Source organism: Macaca nemestrina, chromosome 15 (assembly GCF_043159975.1).
Source record: "Macaca nemestrina isolate mMacNem1 chromosome 15, mMacNem.hap1, whole genome shotgun sequence".
Classification (NCBI taxonomy): domain Eukaryota; kingdom Metazoa; phylum Chordata; class Mammalia; order Primates; family Cercopithecidae; genus Macaca; species Macaca nemestrina.
Window position 1 is genome coordinate 62,107,850 of NC_092139.1, and position 22,860 is coordinate 62,130,709.

Genomic DNA, 22,860 nt, shown 5'->3' on the forward strand with positions numbered 1-22,860 from the left:
TTGACCATCATTCAGGAATAAGTTAATTTCCATGTATTTGTAGTTTCTAAAGTTCCTCTTGTTATTGATACATAGTTTTATTCCATTGTTGTCTGAGAAGATACTAGATGTGATTTAAATTTTTTTTTTTTTTTTTGAGATGGAGTCTCGCTCTATTGCCCACACTGGAGTGCAGTGGCGGATCTTGGCTCACTGCAAGCTCCACCTCATGGGTTCATGCCATTCTCCTGCCTCAGTCTCCTGAGTAGCTGGGACTACAGGTGCCCGCCACCACGCCCAGCTAATTTTTTGTATTTTTACTAGAGACGGGGTTTCACCATATTAGCCAGGACGGTCTTGAACTCCTGACCTTGTGATCTGCCCGCCTCAGCGTCCCAAAGTTCTGGGATTACAGGCCTCAATTTTTAAAAATTTGTTGAGGCCAGGCTTGGTGGCTCATGCCTGTAATCCTGGTGTTTTGGGAATCTGAAGCTCCTCAAGTGGGAGGATTCTTTGAGGCCCAGAGTTTGAGACAAGACTGGGCAACATAGTGAGACACTGTCTCTACAAAACGTTGAAAATTAACTAGGCATTGTGGTGTGCACCTATAGTCCTTATTACTTGGGAGGCTGAAGAGGGGATCATTTGAGCTCAAGAGTTCAAGGCTGCAGTGAGCTATGATAACAGCACTGCACTCCTGCCTGGATGACAGAGCGAGACCCTGTCTTTAAAAAAAAAAAAAAAAAGTTGAGACTTGTTTTGTGGCCTAATGTATTAGGTTTACCCTGGAGAATGTTCCATGTGATGATGAGAAGAATGTGTGTTCTATAGCTGTTGGATAAAAGATTCTGAAATATCTGTTAGGTCCATTTGGTCTAAAGTGCAGTTTAAATCCAATGTTTGTTGATTTTTCTGTTTAGATGATCCAATGCTGACAGTGGAGTGAAGTTCTCAATAGTTATTGTCTTGGAATCTTTATTTTTTATAGTATTTGCTTTATGTATCTGAGTGCTCTGTTGTTGGATACATATATATTTAGAGTTGTTATCTACTCTTACACTCCGATAGCATTTTTGCTATGAAGTGAATCTCCTGGGTTGGATGTTATATTACTTGGTATTTCATGTCTTTGGATCAGGCATGAGTAATAGTGCTGGCTGAGCCTTACAGGACTAGAAAGGCAAATCCATGTTTGGAATAAATCCAGGTATTTATCCCTGTGAGGCTGAATCACTGTTTTTTAGAGGCTGGCAGGTGGCTGATGTAGTCAGTTTGTCCCCAGGTAAATAGTTTATTTTCTTGAGGAATACTGTCATATTAGGGACTCAACTTTCTGCTGATACATGCTGGGTAGTTCTTGGCAATTTTTTTTTTTTTTTTTTTTTTTTAGATGGAGTCTCGCTCTGTCACCCAGGCTGGAGTGCAGTGGCGCGATCTTGGCTCACTGCAAGCTCCACCTCCCGGGTTCACACCATTCTGCCTCAGCTTCCCGAGTAGCTGGGACTACAGGCACCCGCCACCACACCCGGCTAAGTTTTTGTATTTTTAGTAGAGACTAGGTTTCACCATGTTAGCCAGGATGGTCTTGATCTCCTGACCTCGTGATCCACTTGCCTCGGCCTCCCAAAGTGCTGGGGTTACAAGTGTAATCCCAAATATAATTATGTATTTATATAATTATATTATATATATGTGTGTGTGTGTGTGTGCATATGTATTTGTCAAGCTTTCCTGTTCATCATTATATTGTGCATTGCCCATTTAATCAGCACAATCAGTGAAATGACAGTTTCTACTTTGTTGCTCCTATTAGGATGTGTTTTTTTTTTTTAGAATGTTAGAAATGTTGCAGAAACTAATTCAACCTTTTTTTTTTGTTTTTGTTTTTGTTTAGACAAGGTCTCACTCTGTTGCCCAGACTTGAGTGCAGTGGTGTGGTCACAGCTCACTGCAGCCTCAACTCCCCAGCCTCAGGTGATCCTCCCATCTAAGCCTCCCAAGTAGCTTGGACTACAGGCATGTGCCACCACACCTGGCTAGTTTTTTGTAGAGATGGGATTTTGCCACTTTAGCCAGGCTGGTCTTGAAATCCTGCACTCAAGCGATCCACTCAACTTGGCATCAGAAAGTGTTGGGATTATAGGCATGAACCACTGTGTCTAATCTCTAATTCAACTGTTTTACTTCACTTCTCCATATGCACATTCTACCAGTGCACTAACTTCATGTTGAGTAAGAAACAGGGAAAAAGTAGCTATGAGTTGCCTTATGTTTCCAATCCCATCTGTGTGATCATTTTCCTGCTCAAAAGGAACTTGAGCAGGAAATGCGTTGACCAGGTTCCTTGGCTGTTTATGCTAAGATGTTGTCTTCTGAATTCAAATCAAATTCTGGGTCCAAATGGACAGTGGTGTCTCTTGGGGCTGTCAGTGTCCCTGATTACTCAGATGTAAATGTGTTTAATACGGAAGAGAAGCACAGAATTCTGGTGAACCCACAATGTATAGTGAAACTCAAAATGAGTATGAGGAAAGTTATGGAAGTTGAAGGGCAAGCATCACAAATACCGTTTACAAAAGGATAGGCATATTGCATGTATCTTCCCTGTGCTGGACAGGGGTTGTGTACAGCTATGTAGGGCACATGTGCATTAAGCTGGCCTTAATTGTGAAGGTTCTGTGGTAATGAATGGTGGAAATGCTATTCATAAGGAAGGATGGGCCATTTCTACACACTCAGATGGTCTGTGGCTGGGAGCATGGCAGAGGCAATCTTGGGCATCCATGGAGATGTTCCTCTATCATTTTTCAGGATCCCAGATTTTCCTCACAAAGGGTCTGACCTCTACAAAATAGACATGCATTGGCTAAGCATTCCAACATCTGTAGAGCTCTGCCACAAGGCCTTCAGCCCACATATTTGGGCAATGATTCTGCCTTCTATCCAAGAAGATAAAGGCCTCGTAAGCACTCACCAAGGAGTCCTGGTTTACTTAACCACTGTTTGCTAATGGCTGAATGACGTCTTCAATTTCTCAAGGTCCTTCTGCAGGTGGTAATGCAGATCAGCGATAATCAGTCTACTCCGCTCTTTGTAGGCACTTTCCCTACATTTTCCAAGGCCTGCATCATCACACATGCCACAGCATTCTCTATCATTGAAGCATTTTCTCAGGAAATCACCTGTGAAATATTTTGCAGCTAACCACCTACCTGTGCCCCACTAGCCAACCTGCTTTACTCCTGCCAGGCAGGTGAGTGGTCCCCAGATCCCTATTTTACCACCTGTTTTGTCAGACTGTTCTTGGTATCACTGTGTTGGAGGGAGTTCTCTGCAAAGACCAAGATGGGACTGCATGTACAGAGATTTTATTTCAAGATATGATTGTGAGAGAATGATGAGGGGAGCAGTTACTTAGTCTATTTGAGCTGTTATAACAAAATACCACTGGCTAGGAAATGTATAAAGAGGACTTTATTTTCCCAGAGTTCTGGAGGTGAAGTTCATCATCAAAATATCAGTAGGTTCAATTGTCTGTTGAGGGCTCATGTCTGTTTCTAAGATGATGCCTTCATGCTGCATCTTTTGGAAGGGAGGAGCATTGTGTCCTCACAGAGCAGAAAACACAAGGGCCACAGGACAAACTCCCTCTATCAAGCCTTTTCATAAGGGCACCTGATCCCATTCACAAAAACTCTATCTTCATGACTTGACTTAATCACTTCCCAAAGGTCCCACTTCCTAATACTGTCACACTGTTTCAACAGTAAACAGTTTATGTAGCGTTTCAACATAAATTAAGGAGGGGACAAAACATTCAAACCAAGGAAGGCTGGGAGGGCAGCCAGAGGGAAGGAAAGTGCAAGAAGAGGTTTGGTGGAGGTGTCCTAGATTGCCTGCAGTCCAAGGAGGTTGGGGAGATTGTCAGTAACAGACTTCCCTTGGTATCCCTGCTCTGCAGTCACTGGCTAAGAGCAGTCCTTAGAAAAAACAGCCTGGCACAAATACAAGAACATGTGCTCAGTAGGAAAGAGACCATATTTCCCCAATAGCCTAAATAATGCCCTCCCCTCAACTGGCATCTCTGTTCCTTAAACATTGACCTCTTTTCTCCGAATCTCTTGGGGACACATGGGTTGAATTCAGGTTCTCTGTGGCCCTCTGGATTCTGTCTGCCTTTGTTATATCTTCACAAACAAGTTATGCAGCCTCAACTGAAGCTTGTAACAAAGCAAAGTTACTCTCCTGTGTGTGTCCTCTGATGGCTGGTGAGATATGGCTTCAAGATGAAGCCTCACCCACACTCCCTGTACAAAAACCCTTCTCATGTAAGTGTCTCTTTAAGTGCTTACTGTAGTATGACTTATTGCTAAACTTTCGTCCACACTCTTGGCATTCATAAGGCCTCTCTCCTGTGTGTATTCTTTCACGCACAGTGAGGTCTGACTTACTGGTATAGCCTCGCTTACACTCCTGGCACACAAAAGGCTTCTTGGAGTGTATCCGCCAGTGGTGTCTGGTGAGACTTCTCTTCCAGCTGAAGCCTTGTCCACACACATTACACACGAAGGGCTTCTCCCCTGAGTGTGTCCTCTGGTGTGTGAGATTTCCCTTCCAGTTGAAGCCTCGACCACACTCCTTGCATACAAAAGGCTGCTTGCCAGAATGTGCAAGCTGGTGTTTCACAAGGTTTGACTTCCAGATAAATCCTTGCCCACATTCACTACAGATGAAAGGCTTCTCCCCCGAGTGTGTCTTCTGGTGGAAGAGGAGAGTTGACTTTAGGATGAAGCCTCACCCACAATCCTAGCAATTAAATGGCCTTTCCCCTGAGTGTGTCCACTGATGTCTAAGATTTGCCTTCAAACTAAAACTTTTCTCACACTGCTTGCACATGAAGGGTTTCTCTCCTGAGTGTGTCCTCTGATGTATGGTGAGATTTGGCTTCAAGGTAAAGCCTCGCCCACAATCCCTGCAGAAAAAACGTTTCTCTCCCAAGTGTGCCCTCAGGTGCTTGTTATACGAGGACTTATCCCGAAACCTTCGCCCACACTCCCGACATCCATAAGGCTTCTCCTCTGAGTGTGTCCTCTGGTGTAATGTGAAGGTTGACTTTTGGATATGTGGGGAAAAGGAAGAGAGATCAGCCTGTTACTGTGTCTATATAGAAAGAAGTAGACATAAGAGACTCCATTTTGTTCTGTATTTGTGATGCTGTTAATCTGTGACCCTACCCCCAACCTTGTCCTTTGCAAGAGACATGTGTTGCGGTGACTCAAGGTTTAATGGATTTTGGGCTGTGCAGGATGTGTCTTTGTTAAACAAATGCCTGAAGGTAGCTTGCTGGTTAAAAGTTATCACCATTCTCTTAATTTCAACTACCCAGAGACACGTACACTGCCAAAGGTCGCAGGGACCTCTGCCTAGGAAAGCTAGGTATTGTCTAAGGTTTCTCCCCACGTGATAGACTGAAACTATGCTGCCAAAAGGTTTATGGAGATGTTTACATATGCATCTCAAGGCACAGCATTGTCCTTTGAACTTATTCATGTCACAGAGGTTTTTGTTCATATGTCTTACTGCCGATTTCCTCTTTTTTCTTTGATCCTATTGTCCTGCCACTCCCCTGTCTTTAAGATGGTAAAGATAATTATCAATAAATACTAAGGGAACTCAGAGACTGGGGCCGGCGTGGGTCCTCTGTAAGCTGAGCGCCGGTCCCCTGGGCCCCCGCTTTTCTTTCTCTATACTTTGTCTCTGTGTCTTATTTCTTTTCTCAAGTCTCTCGTTCCACCTTACGAGAAACACCCACAGGTGTGGAGGGGCAGGCCACCCCTTCAGGATAAAGCCTCGTCCACAGTCCTTGCACACAAAAGGCTTCTCCTCTGAGTGTGTGATCTGATGTTTCACGAGGGTTGACTTCTGAATAAACCCTTGCCCACATTCTCTACAAACGAAAGGTTTCTCCCCGGAGTGTGTTCTCTGGTGGTAGATGAGAGTTTGACTTTTGGCTAAAGCTTCGCTCACAATCCTTGCACACAAAAGGCTTCTCCCCTGAGTGTGTTCTCTGGTGTCTGAGGAGACTTCCTTTCACGCTAAAACTTTGCTCACACTGCCTGCACGCGAAGGGCTTCTCCCCTGAGTGTGTCCTCTGGTGTGTGATGAGGTGTGACTTATTGCTAAAGCCTCGGCCACACTCCTGGCATCTGTAAGGCTTCTCTCCTGAGTGTATTCTCTTGTGCACAACGAAGTATGACTTATTAGTATAGCCTCGCCCACACTCCTTGCACACAAAAGGCGTCTCCCCTGAATGTGCCTTCAAGTGCTTGTTGTACGAGGACTTATCATTAAACCTTCGCCCACACTCCTGGCATTCATAAGGCTTCTCTCCTGTGTGTGTTCTCTCATGCACAGTGAGGTATGACTTACTGGTGTAGCCTCGTCCACACACCTTGCACAGAAAAGGCTTCTCTCCTGAGTGTGTCCTCTGGTGTCTGAGATTTGCTTTGAGGCTGAAGCCTCGCCCACACTCACTGCATACATAGGACTTCTCTCCTGTGTGTGTCTTCTGGTGCAAGAGCAATGCTGACTCATTTCTAAAGCCCTGGTGACACTCCCTGCATGTAAAAAGTTTCTGCCTGGAATGTGCTTTTTTGTGTATGATTACTATCGTCTTCTGGCTGAAGTCTTGCCCACGCTCTGCACACCTGAATGCTCCCCATCTTGAATTTTCTATTCCTTTCAATACTTTGTCTATTTCTGTAGGATTTTCCCTCTGGCCTTGACTAGACTCTATTTCCACTACACTGTTCCTCCTCCTTGAGCTTACTGCATGTCTTAGGGGTGGGCTGGAAAATGCCATGGGCTTAGAGCTTTTTTCTTTCTCTTGACCTTCAGCTGTGTCACTCTGGAAGCTTTGATCAGAAAACTGTAGTTGCTGTTGCCTCTGATGTGCAAGTCCAAGATTCTTGGGCCGCAGGACATGTTCTGCATATATTCCTGGAGAACAGACCAACAATGAGACTGAATCAGTAATGAAAAGTCTTCTATCAAAGAAAAACCTAGGACCCAATTGCTTTACTGCTTAATTCTAGTAAACTCATAGAGAACAACAAACATCAATTCTTCTCAAACTATTCCAAAAACCTGAAGCGGGGCGGGGAGGAATTCTTCCTAACTCATTCTACAAGACCAGCATTATCCTGATACCAAAAACAGACAAGAACACAACAAAAACAGAGAACTACAGGCCAATATCCCTGATGACGCTAAATGGAAAAATCCTCAACAAAATACTAGCAAATCCAATCCAGTAACACAGAAAAGATAATACACCATGACCAAATGAGATTTATCCCAGGTATGCAATCATGATTCAACATACACAAATCAATACTTGTGATACATCACATCAACAGAGTGAAGGACCAAAAGACATATGATCATCTCAACAGATACAGAAAAGGATTTGATATAATTCAAAATCCCATTATGATAAAAACTTTTGTTTTTTTGAGACAGGGTCTCACTCTGTTGCCCAGGCTGGAGTGCAGTGGCATGATCATGGTTCACTGCAGCCTCGACCTCCCAGGCTTACACGATCCTCTCACCTTAACTTCCCGAATAGCTGAACTCCAGGTGCCTGCCTGTAGTCAAGCCACAGGTGCCACTGCCTGGCTAATTTTTGTATTTTTTGTAGAGATGGGATTTCGCCATGTTGTCCAGGAAAAGTACTCCAAAACTTGTCGGATATATGATTATATGAGCTTTCCTACATCATCTGTATAATTTCTAATTTTTCTGATCACTCAGATAATGAGAGTTAAGTTTGCTGATTCTGTAAAGTTACAGGGTAACTTACAATGGTGTTATTTTGGCACTACCCACATACACCCCATCTTCTCATACCTGCACTGAACCAGCTTTGTCATTCTGCCAGTAACCTCACTTATGAGTTAAATAAAATCCTAACATGTACTCCCATTACATTAAACATTCACACTTTCAGAAGTCAGTGGTAGACAAGAAGCCTTTTATTTTAATTGACAGACAAATCAGCAAGCAATTAATATGGGGGCGAGAGAAGGGAGTTGATAATGGACTGAACGTTAGCATCCCCCCCAAACTCATATGTTGATGCCTTAACCTCCAATGTGATGGTATTTGGAGGTGGAGTTGTTGGGAGATAAACAGGTTTAGTTGAGATCATGGGGTGACCATGAGAGGACACAGCAAGAAGGTCGCAGCCTGCGAGCCAGGATGGGGACCCTCACAATGAAGCAAAGGTGCCAGCACCTTCATCTTGGAATTCCCAGATTCTAGAACTGTAAGAAATAAATGTCTGTTGTTTAAGCCTCCCAGTCTATGATATTTTTCATTTCTATGATATTTGAGATGACTAAGAAAGGAGTCTCTTCCCACCTATGCAAACTGAGGGAGTGGCACCGATCATAAATCCAAAAGCAGAGACTTCATACCCATGAAAACACAGACCGGCTCCAAATTTCTCAGTGGATGCCCCCACATTTTTTATGGGGTGGTGGGAAGCAAGGAATGAGAAAGAACTCCACAGTCTGTATGAACCTGCTTTTTTGGGAAACAACAGGACAAAGTCAACAACAATAACCATAAAAAAAAAATCAACCTGCTAATTTTCTGACAGAGAGTATACTGTGTAATTCCACTTACAAGAAGTTCTAAGATAGGTGAAATTAAGGCATATTGAACAAAATACAAATAGTGATTTTCTCTGGTGGATGTGGGGGCAGGAAATGACTGGAAAAAGGCATAAGAGTACTTCTGGGGTGAAAGTAATTGTTATGTGCTGTCATAGGGGTCCAGATTACATAAAGATATGCATATGTCAAAGCTCACTGAATGTTACACTTAAGATTTATGCATCTTACATAAGTCCTAAGAAGAACCACAAAGAAACATTATAATATTACTTATTGATATGCATGCTGAAGTGTTTATCAGTAAAGGATAATGATGTCTCCAATATTAAAGAGCATCAAAAGGAAGATGGACTTATGGAGAGAGCAATGTACAGCTGGATAAGTAAGTGATAAAGAATATGGAGCACAGAGCTAAATGCTGACTGTAGGTGGTAGACTGACAGGTGTTCATTCTATAAGCCTTTCAACTTTTTAGTATCCACCAAAATATAATTGTTTAACATTTGCTTCACAAAAAAATGCTGGAAGAAAGAAAGTATTATAGGATGTAAACTCAAAATATACATGCCATGAAATAAGGAAAGTTAAATGAGCATTACAGTCACCAAAAATATCTTAAGAACTAATATTAATATTAAATGAAATAGATAATAATATAGTAACTATTATTATGTTTTACAAATGAAATACGATGACCAGGATTTGCTTCAAAATAATCCAGGAATGGGAGATGAGGGTGAAAGTACAGAGGACACAAGATTCCCTGTAAGCCAATAAAATTATAATAATTCTAACCTTGCATGTATTTAATAGTAGGCTAAAATAGATAAAGTAGGTCCTACAAAACTTAGTAGATATAGAACAATCCACTATGAATATAGAAGATGTAAAAACCATCTTTTCAAGTATTGGATAGTTCAAACTGCCCTCCCTAAAAAAAATCTGTAAAGACACAGAAGAGTTAAGCAACAACAACAAAAATTTTTATATATAATTGGCCAAGCATGGTGGCTCATGTCTGTAATCCCAGCACTTTGGGAGGCCGAGGCGGGTGGATCACCTGAGGTCAGGAGTTCAAAACCACCCTGGCCAACATGATGAAACCCATCTCAAGTAAAAATACAAAAAAAAATTAACCAGGGGTGGTGGTGAGCACATGTAATCCCAGCTACTCAGAAAGCTAAGACAGGAGAATTGCTTGAACCTGGGAGGCGGAGGTTCCAGGGAGCCAAGATCGTGTCACTGCACTCCAGTCTGGGTTACAAGAGTGAAACTCCGTCTCAAAACAAAACAAAACAAAACTTTGTATCTTTAAATCTTTGTATCTTTATAAACTTGATCTACGAAGGGTTTCTTAAACAAGACATAAAGAGACTTCTAAGTACTCGAGGAGAACTGCAGCTAAGTAAGGCTAAATCTGTCCACACATTCACTAAATAGGATATAAAGGTCAATAGAAACAGACGACCCTGAAACTGACACAAAACAAGACAGAGAAAACTAAATTTATCATTGTCATAAGCAGAAAACTTAACATCACTTTTTAGCAGTCTCCTGTGGTCTCACTGTGAGGAGTGAGGGAAGCCAGTAAACTAGAATGAAAAGAGAAGAGAGGAAAACAGGGCCTAACTGTGAACTAAAACTGCTCCAAGAGAGAACAAGTCCACCCTAGAGGCAAGAATCATCATCATCATCGTCGTCGAGGCAAGAATCATCATCATCATCATCGAGTCCTGATGATCATCATTATCATGATCATCATGAGTCCTGATCATCATCATCATCATCATGAGTCCGGATCATCATCATCATCATCATCATGAGTCCTGATCATCATCATCATCATGAGTCCTGATCATCATCATCAACATCATGAGTCCTGATCATCATCATCATCATCATGAGTCCTGATCATCATCATCATCAAGAGTCCTGATCATCATCATCATCATGAGTCCTGATCACCATCATCATCGAGTCCTGATAATCATCATCATCATCATGAGTCCTCCTCCTCCTCATCATCATCATCATCATCATGGGTCCTGATCATCATCATCATCATCATGAGTCCTGATCATCATCATCATCATCAAGAGTCCTGATCATCATCATCATCATGAGTCCTGATCATCATCATCATCATCATGAGTCCTGATCATCATCATCATCATCAAGAGTCCTGATCATCATCATCATCATCAGTCCTGATCATCATCATCATCATGAGTCCTGAGCATCATCATCATCATGAGTCCTGATCATAATCATCATCATCATGAGTCCAGATCATCATCATCATCATCATGAGTCCTGATCATCATCGAGTCGTGATCATCATCATCATGAGTCCTGATCATCATCATCATCACCATGAGGCTTGATCATCATCATCATCATCATCATGAGTCCTGATCATCATCATCGAGTCCTGATCATCATCATCATGAGTCCTGATCATCATCATCATCATCATGAGTGTTGATCATCATCATCATCATGAGTCCTGATCATCATCATCATCGAGTCCTGATCATCATCATCATCATGAGTCCTGATCATCATCATCATCATCAAGAGTCCTGAGCATCATCATCACCATGAGTCCTGATCATCATCATCATCATGAGTCCTGAGCATCATCATCATCATGAGTCCTGATCATCATCATCATCGAGTCCTGATCATCATCATCATCATCATGAGTCCTGATCATCATCAAGTCGTGATCATCATCATCATCATGAGTCCTGATCATCATCATCATCATGAGTCCTGATCATCATCAAGTCCTGATCATCATCATCAAGAGTCCTGATCATCATCATCATCATCATGAGAGTTGATCATCATCATGAGTCCTGATCATCATCATCATCGAGTCCTGATCATCATCATCATCATGAGTCCTGATCATCATCATCATCAAGAGTCCTCCTCATCATCATCATCATGAGTCCTGGTCATCATCATCATCATCATGAGTCCTGGTCATCATGATCATCATCATGAGTCCTGATCATCATCATCATCATGAGTCCTGATCATCATCAACATCATCATGAGTCCTGATCATCATCATCATGAGTCCTGATCATCATCATCATCATCATCATCATCGTGAGTCCTGATCATCATCATCATCATGAGTCCTCATCATCATCATCATCATGAGTCCTCATCATCATCATTGAGTCCTGATCATCATCATTATCGAGTCCTGATCATCATCATCATAATCATCATGAGTCCTGATCATCATCATCATCATCATCATGAGTCCTGATCATCATCATCGAGTCCTGATCATCATCATCATCATGAGTCCTGATCATCATCATCATCATCATCATGAGTCCTCCTCCTCCTCCTCATCATCATCATGGGTCCTGATCATCATCATGAGTCCTGATCATCATCATCATCATCAAGAGTCCTGATCATCATCATCATCATGAGTCCTGAGCATCATCATCATGAGTCCTGATTATCATCATCATCATCATGAGTCCTGATCATCATCATCATCATGAGTCCTGATCATCATCGAGTCGTGATCATCATCATCATGAGTCCTGATCATCATCATCATCATCACCATGAGGCTTGATCATCATCATCATCATCATGAGTGTTGATCATCATCATCATCATGAGTCCTGATCATCATCATCGAGTCCTGATCATCATCATCATGAGTCCTGATCATCATCATCATCATGAGTGTTGATCATCATCATCATCATGAGTCCTGATCATCATCGAGTCCTGATCATCATCATCATCATGAGTCCTGATCATCATCATCATCATCAAGAGTCCTGAGCATCATCATCATGAGTCCTGATCATCATCATCATCATCATGAGTCCTGAGCATCATCATCATCATCATGAGTCCTGATCATCATCATCATCATGAGTCCTGATCATCATCATCAAGAGTTCTGAGCATCATCATCATCATGAGTCCTGATCATCATCATCATCATGAGTCCTGAGCATCATCATCATCATGAGTCCTGATCATCATCATCATCATCATAAGTCCTGATCATCATCATCATCATCATGAGTCCTGATCATCATTATCATCGTGTCATCTTCATCATCATCATGAGTCCTGATCATCATCATCATCATGAGTCATCATCGAGTCCTGATCATCATCATCATCATGAGTCCTCATCATCATCATGAGTCCTCATCGTCTTCATCATCATCATGAGTCCTGATGACCATCACCATCATCATCATGAGTACTGATCATCATCATCATCATGAGTCCTGATCATCATCATCATCATCATGAGTCCTGATCATCAACATCGAGTCCTGCTTATCATCATCATGAGTCCTGATCATCATCATCGAGTCCTCATCATCATCATCATGAGTCCTGATCATCATCATCATCATGAGTCCTGATCATCATCATCATCATCAGTCCTGATCATCATCGAGTCCTGATCATCATCATCATCATGAGTCCTGATCATCATCATCAGTCCTGATCATCATCATCATCATGAGTCCTGATCATCATCATCATCATCATGAGTCCTGATCATCATCATCATCATGAGTCCTGATCATCATCATCATCATGAGCCCTCATCATCATCATTGAGTCCTGATCATCATCATCATCGAGTCCTGGTCATCATCATCATCATCATCATGAGAACTGATCATCATCATCATCATCATCATGAGTCCCGATCATCATCATCGAGTCCTGATCATCATCATCATCATGAGTCCTGATCATCATCATCGAGTCCTAATCATCATCATCATGAGTCCTGATCATCATCATCATCATCATCATGAGTCCTGATCATCATCTGCATCATCATGAGTCCTGATAATCATCACCATCATGAGTCCTGATCATCATCATTGAGTCGTGATCATCATCATGAGTCCTGATCATCATCATCATCATGAGTCCTGATCATCATCATCATCATGAGTCTTGATCATCATCATCATGATCATGAGTCCTGATCATCATCGAGTCCTGATCATCATCATCATGAGTCCTCATCATCATCATCATGAGTCCTGATCATTATCATCATCATCATCATCATGAGTCCTGATCATAATGGAGTACTGGTCATCATCATCATCATCATCATCATGAGTCCTGATCATAATCTTCGAGTCCTGATCATCATCATCATCATCATGAGTCCTGATCATCATCATCATCATCATCATCATGAGTCCTCATAATCATCAGTCCTGATCATCATCATCATTATGAGTCCTGATCATCATCATCGAGTGCTGATCATCATCATCATCATGAGTCCTGATCATCATCATCGAGTCCTCCTCATCATCATCATGAGTCATGATCATCATCATCGAGTCTTGCTTATCATCATCATCATGAGTCCTGATCATCATCATCATTGAGTCCTGATCATCATCTTCATCATCATGAGTCCTGATCATCATCATCATCATAATCATGAGTCCTCATCATCATCATCATCATCATCATCAGTACTGATAATCATCATCATCCTCATGATCAGGACTCATGAGTCCTAATAATCATCATCATCATCATGAGTCCTAATCATCATCATCATCATGAGTCCTGATCATCATCATTATCAGTCCTGATCATCATCATCAACATCATGAGTCCTGATCATCATCATCATCATCATGAGTCCTGATCATCATCATCATCATGAGTCTTGATCATCATCATCATCATGAGTCCTGATCATCATCATCATCATCGAGTCCTGATCATCATCATCATGAGTCCTGATAATCATCATCATCATGAGTCCTCCTCCTCATCATCATCATCATCATCGTGGGTCCTGATCATCATGAGTCCTGATCATCATGATCATCATGAGTCCTGATCATCATCATCATCATAAGTCCTGATCATCATCATCATCAAGAGTCCTGAGCATCATCATCATCAGTCCTGATCATCATCATCATCATCACGAGTCCTGAGCATCATCATCTTCATGAGTCCTGATCATCATCATCATCATGAGTCCTGATCATCATCATCATCATGAGTCCTGATCATCATCATCATCATGATTCCTGATCATCATCATCATGTGTCCTGATCATCATCCTCATCATCTTGAGTCCTCATCATCATCATAATAAGTCCTGATCATCATCATCATCATCATCATTAGTCCTGATTATCATCATCATCATCATCATGAGTCCTGATCATCATCATCATCGAGTCCTGATCATCATCATCATGATTCCTGATCATCATCATCATGTGTCCTGATCATCATCCTCATCATCTTGAGTCCTCATCATCATCATGAGTCCTGATCATCATCATCATGAGTCCTGATCATCATCATCATGAGTCCTGATCATCATCATCATCATAATGAGTCCTGAGCATCATCATCATCATCGAGTCCTGACCATTATCACCATCATCGAGTCCTGATCATCATCATCATCATGAGTCCTGATCATCATCATCATCATCATGAGTCCTGATCATCATCATCATGAGTCCTGATCATCGAGTCCTGATCATCATCATCATGAGTCCTGATCATCATCATCATGAGTCCTGATCATCATCAAGTCCTGATCATCATCATGAGTCCTGATCATCATCATCATCATCATCATGAGTCCTGATCATCATCATCATGAGTCCTAATCATCATCATCATCATGAGTCCTGATCATCATCATCATCATCATGAGTCCTGATCATCATCTTCATCATCATCATGAGTCCTGATCATCATCTGCATCATCATCATGAGTCCTGATAATCATCATCATCATGAGTCCTGATCATCATCATCGAGTCGTGATCATCATCATCATCATGAGTCCTGATCATCATCTGCATCATCATCATGAGTCCTGATAATCATCATCATCATGAGTCCTGATCATCATCATCGAGTCGTGATCATCATCATCATCATGAGTCCTGATCATCATCATCATCATAAGTCCTGATCATCATCGAGTCCTGATCATCATCATGAGTCCTCATCATCATCATCATGAGTCCTGATCATTATCATCATCATCATCATGAGTCCTGATCATCATGGAGTACTGGTCATCATCATCATCTTCATCATCATGAGTCCTGATCATCATCATCATCATGAGTCCTGATCATCATCATCATGAGTCCTGATCATCATCATCAATGTTAATCATCATCATGAGTCCTGATAATCATCATCATCATCATGAGTCCTAATCATCATCATCGAGTCCTGATCATCATCATCATCAGTCCTGATCATCATCATCAACATCATGAGTCCTGATCATCATCATCGAGTCCTGATCATCATCATGAGTCCTGATCATCATCATCATCATGAGTCCTGATCATCATCATCATCATGAGTCCTGATCATCATCATCATGAGTCCTGATCATCATCATCATCAGTGTTAATCATCATCATCATGAGTCCTGATCATCATCATCATCATCATGAGTCCTGATCATCATCATCATCATCGAGTCCTGATCATCATCATCATCATCATGAGTCCTGATCATCATCATCATGATTCCTGATCATCATCATTATGTGTCCTGATCATCATCATCATCTTCAGTCCTCATCATCATCATGAGTCCTGATCATCATCATCATGAGTTCTGATCATCATCATCATCGAGTCCTGATCATCATCATCATCATGAGTCCTGATCATCATCATCATCATGAGTCCTCATCATCATCGATTCCTGATCATCATCATCATGAGTCCTGATCATATCATCATCATCATCATGAGTCCTGATCATCATCATCATCATCATCATGAGTCCTGATCATCATCATCATCAGTCCTGATCATCATCCCCATCATCATTAGTCCTGATCATCATCGAGTCCTGATCATCATCATCATCGTGAGTCCTGATCATCATCATCATCATCGAGTCCTGATCATCATCATCATCATGAGTCCTGATCATCATCATCATCATGATTCCTGATCATCATAATGTGTCCTGATCATCATCCTCATCATCTTGAGTCCTCATCATCATCAAGTCCTGATCATCATCATCATCCAGTCCTGATCATCATCATCATCATCATCATGAGTCCTGATCATCATCATCATCATCATGAGTCCTGATCATCATCATCATCATGATTCCTGATCATCATCATCGTGTGTCCTGATCATCATCCTCATCATCTTGAGTCCTCATCATCATCATCATGAGTCCTCATCATCATCATTGAGTCCTGATCATCATCATCATCATGAGTCCTGATCATCATCATCATCATGAGTCCTGATCATCATAATCATCATGAGTCCTGATCATCATCATCATGAGTCCTCATCATCATCATTGAGTCCTGATCATCATCATCATCGAGTCCTGATCATCATCATCATCATCATGAGTCCTGATCATCATCATCATCATCATCATCATGAGTCCTGATCATCATCATCATGAGTCCTGATCATCATCATCATCATGAGTCCTGATCATCATCATCATCATGAGTCCTGAGCATCATCATCATGATCATCATGAGTCTGATCATCATCATCATCATCATGAGTCCTGATCATCATCATCATCGAGTCCTGATCATCATCATCATCATGAGTCCTGATCATCATCATCATCATCATGAGTCCTGATGAACCACTGCAGTGACTAAGGGGACTTAAGAGGGTGCACAATTCTAGACCACAGCCCCACTCAGGCAGTACTTCTGGGGGAAATGGGGGAAGGAGGAAGGTGAAGTGACCTCTGGCAACAGTAGTACTGCTTAAAACATTAAAAGACAAGGAAAAAAGCTATGGGAATTGAAGAAGAATAATGGACAGAGGTTTTAAGAAGCTAAAATAGAACTTAAATTTACAAAAAAAAAAAAACCCCATCAAAAAATGGGCAATGGATATGAACAGACACTTCTCAAAAGAAGACATTTATGCAGCCAACAAACTTAGAAAATATGCTCATCATCACTGGTCATTAGAGAAATGCAAATCAAAACCATAATGAGATACCATCTCATGCCAGTTAGAATGGCAATCATTAAAAAGTCAGGAAACAACAGGTGATGGAGAGGATGTGGAGAAATAGGTACGCTTTTACACTGTCAGCGGGAGTGTAAATTAGTTCAACCATTGTGGAAGACAGTGTGGCGATTCCTCAAGGATCTAGAACTAGAAATATCATTTGACCCAGCAATCCCATTACTGGGTATATACCCAAAGGATTATAAATCATTCTAGTATAAAGACACAGGCATATGTATGTTTATTGCAGCACTGTTCACAATAGCAAAGTCTTGGAACTAACCCAAATGCCTATCAATGATATACCAGATAAAGAAAATGTGGCACATATATACCATGGAATACTATGTGGCTATAAAAAAGGATGAGTTCATGTCCTTTGCAGGAACATGGATGAAACTGGAAACCATCTTTCTCAGCAGAGTCACATAAGAAGTGAAAAATCAAACACTGTATGTTCCCACTCATAAGTAGGAGTTGAACCATGAGAACACATGGACACAGGGATGGGAACATTATACACTGGGGAATGTTGGGGGTTGGGGGGCAGGGGGAGGGATAGCATTAGGAGAAATACCTAATGTAAATGATGAGTTGATGGGTGTAGCAAACCAATATGGCACATGTATACCTATGTAAGAAACCTGCATGTTGTGCACATGTACCCCAGAACTTAAATTTAAAAAAAAAAGAAAATCAGTATATAGAAGAATGAGATCCAAATTATGTCAAAAAATTTATATTTACTTATACGGAAAAATAAATAAAAAACAAAACAAAACAAAAAGAAGCTAACATAGGAATACCCTGACAGTATCAGGAAGGGGCGACAGACTTAGGCTTACAGTCGGGCAGTCACGAGGAAAGTCACAAATGAGGAGACTGAGTGGGAGAAAGAAGCCTAGCAAGTAGGGGGAAAGGAGGCTTCCTGGGAGAAGGAGTCCAGGGGCCCCAAGAGAACCCCTCACTCAGCAAGGACTGAAAGGCAGGCAGGGCCAGGTGGTCTGAAGAGCAGCCAAGGAGGCCAGAACAGCTTCCAGGTCCCCTGGCCTCAGAGAAGCCTCCTCCCTCCTGAAAGGCTGAGTGCCTTGTGCTCTGTCTGCCCTGTCTATCCCCTCACCTGCACGGGGGCCTGGCCGGCATCTTCTCTCTTCTCCCCAGGGCGCTTCCCCTTGCCCTAGCCACCTGATGAGTTCTGGTTTAGGATGGAGAATTCCTGCTCACAGGGAAAAAAACCATAAGGTGACTCCTGGTTGTAGGCTCCAGGGGCCATTTGCTGGAGCCACCCAGGGCAGGAAGGGAGGGAGACTCAGAGGGGGAAGGCTCAGGAGGACCCTGTCTACCATGCTCAGAGTACAAACCCCCAGGGGGAGCCGCAGCGTGGGGAAAGAGGCCTGCAGGTGCCCAGTGGCAGTCAGTATGAAACTTTACCAAAGGTAGACCTTCCTCAGGGGAATAGAGAAAACAACATTCTTGTCTCTGAACCTAACCCTATGGCAACATCAGAGGCGCCACAGGTCAAATGTTAGGCTCGAGGGAAGCCACGCTTACCTAGTGAGACCAGGTGGCTGTAGTTCTCCAGTGTCACCTCCCTGTACAGGGCTCTCTGAGCAGGATTCAGCAGCCTCCAATCCTTCTGGGTGAAATCCACAGTGACATCCCCAAATGCCAAGAAAGCCTGTAACACAAAACCCAGGCATGCTCACCAGGGACAGTGTTGCACTCAGGCAGTTGGAGGATTCCAGGTTCTGCCACCTGTGCCTGGAGTTCCAAGACCTCCGTCTCTGCCTGGCCCCAGTATTTATGGTGCTAGGTAGTCTTAATGGGGCTTCCTAGAAGCACAGAGAGTTTCAACTGCATGGAGCTTTAAACCTAGGCAGGGAGAAGAGGGAAACTCAAAAAATTAACTAACAGTGTTTCCTACAAACATATGAACAGTAAATAACACATTACTAAAGTTTTACGGTACCCTGAGCCATGTTCTGAGTTAGATACTCCATGAATTTCTAAATGAGCAAGACACAGCTCTCATGGATCTTCTGATAAAATGACAACCGATCATTTGGGACCTGCGCTGGAAAATGTAAATCTCCACTGCAGGATCCCAGAATTCAGATCCAGGTTAGATCTGATTTCTACCAAAAATCCAGTGCTGTATAGGGCAGTCTGAGCACATCTGAATTAGTGGATGGAGCACTTTTGAAAGAGCCCTTCTCACAGTACATCTGTTCTGCAACTACGCACGTGACCAGTTTGGCATCTCTGTAGGTGCCTGATGAATTTAAATTCCATTTGTGGCCAGGCACGGTGGCTTGTGCCTGTAATCCCAGCACTCTGAGAGGCTGAGGCGGGCGGATGACTTGAGGCCAGGAGTTTGAGACCAGCCTGGCCAACACGGTGAAACCCTGTCTCTACTAAAAATATAAAAATTAGCCAGGTGTGGTGGTGCATGGCTGTAATCTCAGGTGCTTGGGAGGCTGAGGCAGGAGAATCGCTTGAACCTGGGAGGAGGTTACAGTGAGCTGAGATTGTGCCACAGCACTCCAGCCTAGGCGACAGAGCAAGACTCTGTCTCATAAATAAATAATCAATTCGTGAAGCTCATCAGACTACTAGACTCATGAGTCAGAAAGCCTCTCCTTTGACCCTTAACTGTCAATCCCTATTTCCCCCAGCACTGATCTATCATGTCACACCTACTGTAAAGATCCTCAAAATCCAGGCAGGCTGGGCATGCTGGCTCATGCCTATAATCCTAGCACTTTGGGAGGCTGATGCAGGATTGCTTGCATCCAGGAGTTTGAGACCAACCTGGGCAAAATAGCGAGACCCCAACTCCACATACACAAAAATAAAAAATTAGTTGAGCATGGTGGCAAGTGCCTGTAGTCCCAGCTAGTTGGGAGGCTGAGGTGTGAGCACTGTTTGAGCCTGGGAGGTCAAGGCTGCAGTGAGCTATTATTGTGCCACTGCACTTAGCCTGGGCAACAGTGAGACCCTGACCACCATCCCCCCAAAAAACCCAAAAGAAAAACCAAGAAAACCCCAGACAGCTTAAAGACCAAGTTGGGCTCCTCAGGCTGGCATCCAGGCCTCTGTCCTCAGGAGGGTCAGAGGTAGCCAGCAGTCTTTAGGAATAATCAGATGACAGGGGCCAATGAGGGAGGTAGGTGGGAGCTATCTCAGCAGTTTAGGCCACGCTGTGAGGAGTCTGCAGGAAGTGGCAGAGCTATGGGAGGTGGCAATCCTACACTGTCAAACCGTGAGGACCCTGGTGAGCTTGGGCATCTGTGGCCAACTGACAATGCAGGCTCGGCACAGGGCAGTGACTGCTCCTCAGAGACGTGGCCGATCCAGGGCTGTAGGTGCAATCTCCCAGTTTGGTAATGCTGAAAGCCCATCTAACCATCCAACATGCTGTCTGCCAAACCAGAGATATTCAGGTGCCCTGTGTGACTCTGCACCTCCACTAGAACACACAGAAAATCAGCTGTGGCCACCCCAAGCCAGCACCTGGCAGACTTCTGAGTTGGGAGCCTAAAGGACCACAGTCCACTCCTGCACCCACATCTAGGCCATGCTTCTCGCAGCTGTTCCAGGCAGTGGCCATGCATTTTAAGGACATCAAGGCAAGCCCATTCCGATCCAGGCGCTCCTCTGATGGCCCACTATGGCTTGAAGACCTGCTGGCCTGGCTGAGCCTCCCAAGGCTGTACTTGGTCTCCGATACTTCCACGCAATTTTATCCCCCTCTCCTCACTGGAGTCTGATGAGGCTCCAGTCATCCCCTTTTCTCTCTTGCAGGCCTTTCCTCTAACATGAGCCCAGCCCATCTCATTGCATCTTGGGATCTGCTTCTCCTAGGACCTGGATTCATCCACCAGCCGTCTGTGAGAACGTTGACTGCTAAAACCCTTCGTCCCTGCAGTTGAGCAGTCTGCCCAGTGGCGGCCTGAGATTGAGCACACTTCTGCCTCTTCCCCATCTCCTGTACTTGCCACATCTCTCGCAACTGCCCAGGGAGCCCCTCCCACTGGAGGCCTTTGTGACCTCCCTCTCTGTCCTACCCTTCATTGACACCAACCCAACATCATCACTGGACACCTGAGTGTGGAGATTCCTGTCTTTGGCTGTAAATGCTCCCTGGGTGTTGTACACAGATCACTACTTGGTAAGTGACACCCACAGGCCAGTCACTTGCTGGAGGACGCCAGGAAAGACAGATCACTCCCCAGGAGCGGTGCTGGCCTTGGTCCTGTGCTAACAATGTGACTGCTAGGGCCAGTGAAGGAAACGAGCCTATCCTGTGACAGCAAGAAGGACAGTTCTGGGAAGTCTCACCTGTCTCCTGGCTCCCTGGGGTCCCATGACTGTCTTCCTGCTCTCCATGGAGAAGGGAAGCTTGCAGATGGCTGATCTGTGGGAGGAGAGAAGTCAAAGGGTGGCTGGGTGCAGCTGCCCTCCCCACATGTGACACAGGCCTGATTCCAATACCAACTGGGGATCTGGGGAGAGCACATCTGCACAATCCCCCTGTGGGGGTCTGGCCAAAAGGTCTAGGGAGCCAGGCTCCCTGCAAATCCAGGACAAGCTCATCTGGGAGTGAAGACCCTGTGTCCCAGGAGCTGGGTGAGGTTTGTTGCTTACATCACTGAGGGGCTAAAAGGATGTGCAACACCTGCAGATGAGGTCTTGAGTTTAAGGTTAGGGCTCAGAGTTGCAGGTGTTCTTTGCATTGGACAGAACACACAAAAGCTGTCTGCCTCTTCTAGCCTCCGTCTACCTGGGTTTAAAGTCAGGATAATCACAGGGGCAGACAAACTTAAGAAGGCCACAGGCAGATGGCATTGGCAGTTATTAAGTACTGTACAACACCAAAGCCTGTAACAAATTAATAGCATGGGGAGTGTGAGCCTTCAAGAATAAAAGTCCTCAGACATGTGGTCAATCTAAGGCAGTGAGTGATCCAATGCAATTTGGATCCTGATTGCAACAAAGAATACGTGAGGAGTTTTAGCAGCCAGTGAAATCTGAACACTAATTGGATATTAGATTATCAAACATTGATTTTGTTGTTATAAAAATATTTTGGGTTTTAAAAGCATGAGCCCTTCCTTGTATACAAACTTTCAGAACATT

The 22,860-nt window shown here is 43.3% G+C and overlaps 1 pseudogene; it reads right to left on the reverse strand.

The window, feature by feature from the left end:
• Nucleotides 1–3,431: 3,431 nt before the first annotated feature.
• LOC139358561 (zinc finger protein 337-like) lies at nt 3,432–22,182 on the reverse strand (annotated as a pseudogene).
• Nucleotides 22,183–22,860: the final 678 nt, after the last annotated feature.